Source organism: Coptis chinensis, chromosome 7 (genome assembly GCF_015680905.1).
Source record: "Coptis chinensis isolate HL-2020 chromosome 7, ASM1568090v1, whole genome shotgun sequence".
NCBI classification, from domain to species: domain Eukaryota; kingdom Viridiplantae; phylum Streptophyta; class Magnoliopsida; order Ranunculales; family Ranunculaceae; genus Coptis; species Coptis chinensis.
The window spans coordinates 75,356,327-75,364,695 of NC_141462.1; the positions used below are offsets into that span (position 1 = coordinate 75,356,327).

The following is an 8,369-nucleotide window of genomic DNA, read 5'->3' on the forward strand; positions in this document are numbered from 1 at the left end:
ATGCCTGTTCTAATTTCCGTATTATGCTATGTTTCTTTCTTGTTTTTGTACACGTTTCACGGATTGGATTACGGTCGATTAATCGCACGACCCACCAATAGTATTATTCGATCTTTCCGTGCAATGACTTGGCAAGGGTGGAGGATACAACCTCATCGGGTTGCACCCTACACCCCGTCCGGACCAAGTGGCTTTAATAGGTTAGCAATAATAGATGATAAATGGCGAGAAGCCTGGCAAATTATCATGGCATGGCAGGACGCGAAGGAACCTCACTTCTTTATAGAAGAAGATGATGAGGAAGATGACGAATAAAGCGGGAGATAAGGTAAGTTTTAATTCTAGTTAGTGTCTGGTTATGTCCCAAGAAATTTCATTCTTTTAACCCCATAATGGGTAGAACTCGTATAGAGTTGCGTCAGTTTTTATTTCCTATATTAGTATGTTCTAATCTTGTTTTGCAGATGTTCCTAAATTTCTCGCGATTCAATGGTATTTTTCCAACCTTCTTTATTTAAAATGCTTTGAGGACAAAGCATGCTTCTTGTTTGGGGGCATAGAAACACGTGTAATTAAGGCATCTGTTAGGATATAGATAGGTATAATATGCATTTGTTTTCTAGTTAAAATTTTAAAAAAAAATCAAAAATATAAATAAATAAGTTATGCTATACACTTAGGAATATTGGTATTGTTTTCTTTCTCTATGCTCTTAATAATCTAGAAGTCTCACGTAGCTTTTGCATTAGAATAATTTTTAGAAACTTAGGTTAATATGTAGGTAATAATCTTTGCATCTATCTATAAATATATTACACGAGTATCTATGATTGTTAGCAGTGAGTTTCTGAAATCTAGGCTAGAGTACTTATTCTACAAATCCTGTGAGAATATAGCCTAAAGCCTTATATGAGCGAAACATTTGAGAAATGACACAAGGGAGAAGTAAAATCCGGATAAAGATATCACACGTCCACTTGATTGATCACTAAACCATATCCTAAGCGAGAATTTAGGCCCTCTTTGGATCGATATAACCAGAAATTCATACATATGAATTATATTCCGCTAGTCGCCCCTCTGAGCCTTTCTTTAGCCTTCCATAAACCACAAATCCTTTACCCCGCTACAAAAAAAAAAAAAAAAAAAAAAAACCTACCCAATTTAGATAAGTCCGAGAATAGAATGAGGAAGAAAGAAGAAGAGAAAAACACTGTAAACAAAAGTTAGTTAATTGCTTGAGTAAAATAAAGAAAAGAAGTTTCCATCCAAAGAAAAGAAAAATAGAAATAGAAATAAAATAAAAACTCCAAAAAATAGAATAAAAGGAGTCAAAAGCCAAAGAAAAAGAAAAAAAATATGGCTAAGGATGGAAACAAAGTGTAGAAGCAAAAGTAAATAACAAGGTTTTCTCTAGTTACATAGTATGAAGACTCTATTATCTCAGACTTGTTCTTTTTGAATATCCATTTCCTTCCTTCTTAAACCATCTCCTAATCCCCGCAACACCTAATAAAGACCTCTAGCTCAATTAGGAATAGGTTAGTGTGATAGTAATTAAGTGGCAGATGTGTTTGATCGACTCCGGCTTCCTTGTTGTCATTGAGATTGTAAGGTAAAGTGTGCCCACTGCACACTGGAGTAACGAAACTTGAGTGGAAAAATCAGAGTGTTGTATCTTGACTATTATTGTGAGAACCTACTTAAGGACGCTATTCCGAGTTTCATAAACGAACCTGCTAGACATTTCATAGTATTACTCATTGTATATATGTTTATTGTAGATGATTGATTATTATGCATATATTAGCTTAGGTTTCGACTTGATTACTCTATATGCATTGCTAGTGAGAGGTATAGTTAATTTAGAGCATGAATAAGGAAACAATAGTTTTATTTCTTAGTCGTTGTAGTATAGATGAAGTTTGTGAGTACCTTCACTGGAAAACTCTCACGAGGCTATAACTCGTCCACTAGGGAATTCCTAGTGGTTTAAGGCCTTGTTGCATATGGTCAATGCAATCGCACTCAGCGAAACGAGAGTAGATAGAACTCCATTTTGGTTACTTATTCTAATTTCTCATCTTTGCTTGAGGACAAGCAAAATGCTGTTTGGGGTGGTTTGATAAGAGCCCAAAACTGTAGTTTTAACCCTCAGATCATACTTTTTAGACCAATGATGTGAGTAATAATTAAGAGTTAACACTGATTACGTGTTTTTATGCATTTCAGGCTTCAAAGTCCATTATGTGTAGAAATGTGCCACTTTAGCGAGATAAAGGAGCAAAGGTCGGTTACTGAGGAGTTCCGTGATTAAAGGCCAAGATTCAAGAAGACAAAGCCTTTCTAAAGCCCGGTCAAAAGCTGAAAAGTCGACGCGGGCAGAAATAGCACACAAAGTCAGCAGAACTTCCGAAGGCCGTATCTTTGGACTCAGACCTCGGAATGGGGCCTACCTTATGTCAAAACGATCGCCTCGGAAAAAGCTTTCAAATGGTCTAAGCCTTGACCCAATCAGAGGAGCAAAAATGGACGAAAAGTCTATTGAAGCCAACTGCAGCTGGAAAGGCCTTTTTAGACTGAAAGAATTAGGTTTTGGGGCTGATTCTCTGGCCCAAAACATGGCTCCAAGCCCATGCACGTTTTTTGGATCTGAAAGTATAAAAACAAGAGCTTGACTCTTTGTTAATGGTAGCTAGTTAGACCTAACACAATAGATAATTCTAGATCTAGTTTTTATTTAATTAAATTAAGTTTAGTTTATATTCAATTCTTGTTTTAGATTAAACTCTTAGAATCATTGTTCTTAATTAGTTTGATAAAAAAAATAGCTATTTGTCAATTTCGATTCTTGTCATTTACAATTGTTAGATTTAATTTCATTTATTACTTGTTATTCAATTCTTAGTTATTAATTAGAATTTAATTATTTTTTAATTTAGATTAGTAAATTTCAATTCTTTATATTATGTTTAGTTATAATTTAGTCGGAAATGATTGCGTCATGATTCTTGGCTAAACCTCCATTAGAGGGGGTTGAGAAGCCTTGATGAAAGCTTGATTCCGATTATCGTAGAGTCGTCGTAATTTCCCTTCCACTCTAGAAACGATTAGTTCACCATGAGAATGGGTGTAATCGTTCACATGCTAGTTATGAATGGGTAGACATGCCATGTGTAATTAGGGATTAGGAGTAACCAGTTATTTCTCGAAGGCGATTCAATTCGATTCTTACGATTAAATCGTTAGTAGGATTAAGTCGAGTTAAGGTGGAATCAATCCCCCCTCTAACTCCTTATCATAGAATCGACGTAGCATTCCCATAGTTGTTCTAATAGTCGACTAGTTGCATCTCGTGGGTAGTTGCATCGTAGTCTAGTTGTCATTTCGTAAATCTTTCATTAGACTTTAGAGTTAAGTTTACTTATACGTAGAGAACACAGCATGCGGAAGGACTATGAGTGGAACGAACTTCCTACTCCACTATATCTGTTCAATAGATAGAGAGTAGAAAACTTTGATAAGCAATCTAGCATCGTAAATAGTTTTAGTTTACTTACGTTTTGAGTTTTATCGTTCATTTCGTAGGTAAACTATCATTTTATGTTTTATCACTGGGTTAAAGGTAAAGTGTATCAAACTCATATTTAAATAAGTTATCATATGTGTATGTAATAAGTTGAATGTAGGTAAAAATTATATTTTGAGTTATTTTGGAAAGTGAGCATGATGAATACTGTTATCTGAGATTTCTTGGAAATGTATATTGGGGGTTGAAATTTTACTTAGGAAGAAACTGCATGCCGTTTTGAGAATACGGAACTAACTTGTCTTCCAAGTTGAAATAATTGAATAGTATATTTCTTTATTCGAAAGATATGAACGTATTGCTATTTTATATTTAGTCTTACTCATACCAGCAAATTCAATTTCACTACATACGAAATAGCCAAAAATGACGGCAAAATCCATCATAAATCGAGAATTACGACGGAAAATAGTGTCCCCGAGTTCGTCGAAAATTGCCCTGTCGTTAATATTAACGACGGGAAAAAACGTTGCAAGTTGAATTAGAAATGCGACGAGCATGCGACAGTATAAGCCGTCGTTAAATAAAAGACTCTCAAAACCGTCGCAAATTTCCTTTGTAATGGAATTGCAAATTTTCAAAAGTGGAACATAACCACCCGTCGTATATTGCTTCAAGAAGTCAAGTAACGACACTATTTGCCGTCGTATTGGTTTAATTTTAAAAAAAAAAGTAATAAATATTATTTGGTAGAATCTATTTTTCGCCATACACCCCTACTAAATACTACCTAATTTGAGGTTTCTCATATCATAAAATTAATTACACAAGGTCACAAAGAACGTACCAAAAGAACACATTTAAAAAATTGGTATATTATACATTGGTATTTTCCAAAATTTACAATGTTTTCAAGTTGTTGATTGCTAGTAACTAGGCTTTCAAAGTACACAAAGCAGAATAAAAACATAACGAAAAAAAAAACAATTCGTAGTTTGAAATTCCTATCTTCATCACCTTTGCACATTTTGTTCTTTCATGTGAGTGTCGCATAACCTTTTTGTGGGTAAACAGCCTTGAGAGTTTTCTAGAGATGGAACAAGCTTCTAGCCCAAGCAGAAGCAAACAACACGCCAGGAGCACTATCAGTGCAACGCTGCTCCAATAATATTGCTCTCGAGAGTATTACTATCAATAATATACTCTGATTGATTTAGACGTTGATGTGGGTTCAGGGAAAATGTCTTATGATTTAAAATTTTAGGTTGGCCTCTGGAGCTTGAAAGGTATTTGGGCATGTTTCTTGAGGAACTTGTATAATCCGACTACTGTGTGACCAGCTTCCAAATTTATCTGCTCAAAGAATAGACTTCATTTAAGGCAAATGTATAAAAATACCCTTAATTTGAGTGAGAAAAACATATTGAAAGTGTTGATAAGATTTGCAGACATACTACTGACACAAAACCAACACGCTAGAGAAGTACGTCCTCAAGTTCACTTACTGGGTTTGTGCTATTATGTCCTATTGGGAAGAAGAGAAGTGTGGGGAATCCACTAACCTGCAATAACAGGAAAGAAACAGGTATAAGCAGGGTCTGAACTAATTCTGATGATGAACTTTAGCAACACGGTGCATCATAATATCTAATAGCAAGCTATAACAGTTTCACACGCACCATTGAATTCTAGTAATGTTTGTTGGAATTACAACTAATATAATAAAATATAAAAAGAATGATTAGGTTCTGTCCCCAACTATGTCAATCTGTCTAACACTTGTTTACAAACCTGAGAACATGATTTCTATCTATATCATAATATAGTTCTTCCACCTTTTTTCGTCAACTTAATAGTCCAAAATGAAAGTTCATGCATAAAAGTCAGAATGTTGTCAACTCATTAATATTGACTATATTCCAAATGTTCAGTCCTGATGAACATTTAGTAATACATGGAATCAAAAGTATGAAACTGGCCTTTAAGTATAGAAGGGTGCTCATTGGCAGTACCATCTATCTTCACAATAAGTAGAGAATCAATACCACGTAGATGCTATGATAATTTGTTGCAAGTAGCTAGGCTCCAGTGCCTGGCAATGGCCACACCATATGCATAGATCTTATTCAAATTTGAGGAATAGAATCACAAACTTAAGTCGAACAACTATGGGACTTTAAAAAAAGTTAGATGGTTACGTCAAGAAGAACATCCTTCGAATCGTCAAATACAATCTTATCAAAGTTAGTCCTTACCACAATACTTATGTCCCTGTCATTCTGTGTTTATAATAACTGAAAAAATAGTTAAATCAGGCTCTAAGATGGCAAACACAATTGAAAAAAAAGCCCTTGAGTTCTTTCACTTATGGAATCTGGAATAGGTATGTATGAGAAGCTCAAAAGCTACTTAAGTGTAAAATCTGAAACTAACTTTACACTTTCAAGTGCTTATTGGATCCTAGGTAGAAACAACCAGCTAATTTGGAGTCCTTATAGGATGCCAAACAATTAATCCCCCACCTCTTTAGCAAATTACAAAAAATCCAATACCCTCACTGGTTAGGTCTGAAAATGGTCAGACTCAAGTGCTTTCACCTAGTAGTAGTGGCATCCAATATCCAAAGCTATATTCCAAAACATATAATACATTATAAAATGACAGCCCGATCATCTAATTGTATACTTCTTGTACAAATTTTGGCATACCTCTGTCAAAAAGATTACCAGTTTTACAGGTACTAGATGTGGAATTGTTCAATAAATTATTAGGCAGACGACATTGAGATTCATGCATGCATTGTCTTAAAGTGCTTTTTGGCAAGTCAAGAAAATATTGACAAAGATAAGCAGGAGTACACACAATTAAAAAAAATAGACGACCATTCTTATAGGGATCCAGGAAGTTTACTCCCTCGACTTCAATTGTATACATTGACATGCTTGCCTACATAAACTAATTATAAGAATCAAAATTAATTTTAAGAAACTTAAACTAAACAAAGGTATAGCAGACAAACATACAATGGATGATTAAATCGATTTCCATAATTAATGTTAATAAATATGATTTGATTCCCTATACTAGCTAACTTTTAGAAGCAAAAACAGTAGAGTATAAAAATAAAAAATAAAAAATGTACGGAGAAAAAGAAAAAGAAAAATGAACTTCATACCTCCAATTAACTGTTCATAGAGTCTCTTACAGTATCTCCAGACTCCAATAACTCCATACTCTTTAGTAGTTTTTCTAGCTTCATCTCCTGGTCTCTCAACCTTCTCTAACAAGAACCGACTGCTGGTCTACACTCATCTCGTCCCACAACAAACAGAAATGATAGAACATCACTCCATTGAAAGTGAATCATAGATATCTAATGGCTAAAGAGTTTTTTTAATCGAATAGAAAGTTTCAAATCCCATGACTGATTAGTCCATTTGAGAGAATGTGAGACACAAATCCCAGAATTTGTGCTTAGAATCATAAATAGAAATTTATACTTACCCATATTTGATTGGTGGCAAACATAGCAACTTCAGTGCATTTTGCTAATATCCGAACAGGCAAGGTAGCTGCCTCCTAATACTTTTCCTCCACATCTCTGACAACACAATCTTCCTCCTAGATTTATCATCAATAGCTTTTGCAACTTAGTGTTCTGTTTACAAGAGATTCCCATAAAAAAATCCAACACAGTTTGAGTAGGGGAGGGAAAATAAAAACACGAAAGTGAAAAAAGATATAATACCTCAAAATATAATATTTTTCAAAAGTTGTGTGTCTGACTCGCTTATTCTTATATCAGTTCGGAAGGGGGGATTAGTAGGATCTTTAGCAAGCTATGAATAAGATCATAACATCATTTTAGTCACATGAATAATAACTACCAGTTCTATGGTTCATACAAAAATGAGATCCTTCCGTAAACCGAAAGTCAGCTTCATCTTTTAAATTCCAAGCCAAAGCTTCCAAGGGTATTTAAATAACCATGATGTGTTGGAACTCAGGCTACTTCCAAGCCAAAGCTTATTACCATTAAGTTTCAAGAGCACAAAAATTAAATAACAAATAAAGACACTCGATTTTCTAGGGAGTCTACACTAAGTTCATGCACATAACAGGGTCCAAATATACATGTCAGCAGCCTGACACTTCCTTCCTTATTTTTGCTTCTCGCTTGTATTGCTTAAAAAGTCAAATACACACTAATCTGATTGTCAACCATGCATGTTTATAAAGATGTTGTCACGACGAGCAACATAATCGTAAAGTAAGGAGCTGAAAACTCACCCAAAGATCCACAATGAAACTGCAAAAAGCATTGTACCCACCATCACCCATTCATTCTTTGTCACAAGACCCATCTGCTCTAGTTTCAAAGCTGCTACAACAGGGGCATTTAGAGTTTCTTCAGTTTCAGGTGGAAAAATCTTATATAGGATATATGGATTAGCTAAAAGAGAAACAGAGAAACAAATGCGGGTAAGCTTTCAGCCTTGAACAAAGTAACCCATGGACTTCCAATTTTGACCCTAAGTTCCTTGGCTAGCTTGAGGCGCAACAAGTTATTAGCTGCAGCAGTCAAGACACCACTAGATGAAACTTATTCGTACGCAATATGCTAGACATGCATTAGTAGCTAATCACTGCTCACATAATCACATTACCTTAAGTTTGCATATTGAAAATAAAAACACACACACCACACACACCCAACATAACAAGATTGACAAATATAAAACCACAACAGGGCAGGTATCTTGACTCTGGACCAGCTACTACACTAATCTGAGATGTTTGGTCAAAAGATAAACAGTTAAACCATTTTTTCATGATTCTT

At 34.8% G+C, this 8,369-nt stretch overlaps 1 long non-coding RNA gene across 1 annotated transcript; it reads right to left on the minus strand.

Moving 5' to 3' along the window:
- Positions 1-4,373: 4,373 nt before the first annotated feature.
- On the minus strand, positions 4,374-6,167 carry LOC147488891 (uncharacterized). The gene is made up of 2 exons (XR_015201567.1): positions 5,035-6,167; positions 4,374-4,882 (listed from the first exon to the last, which is right to left on the minus strand). It is a non-coding gene; the product is annotated as an uncharacterized LOC147488891 (long non-coding RNA).
- Positions 6,168-8,369: the final 2,202 nt, after the last annotated feature.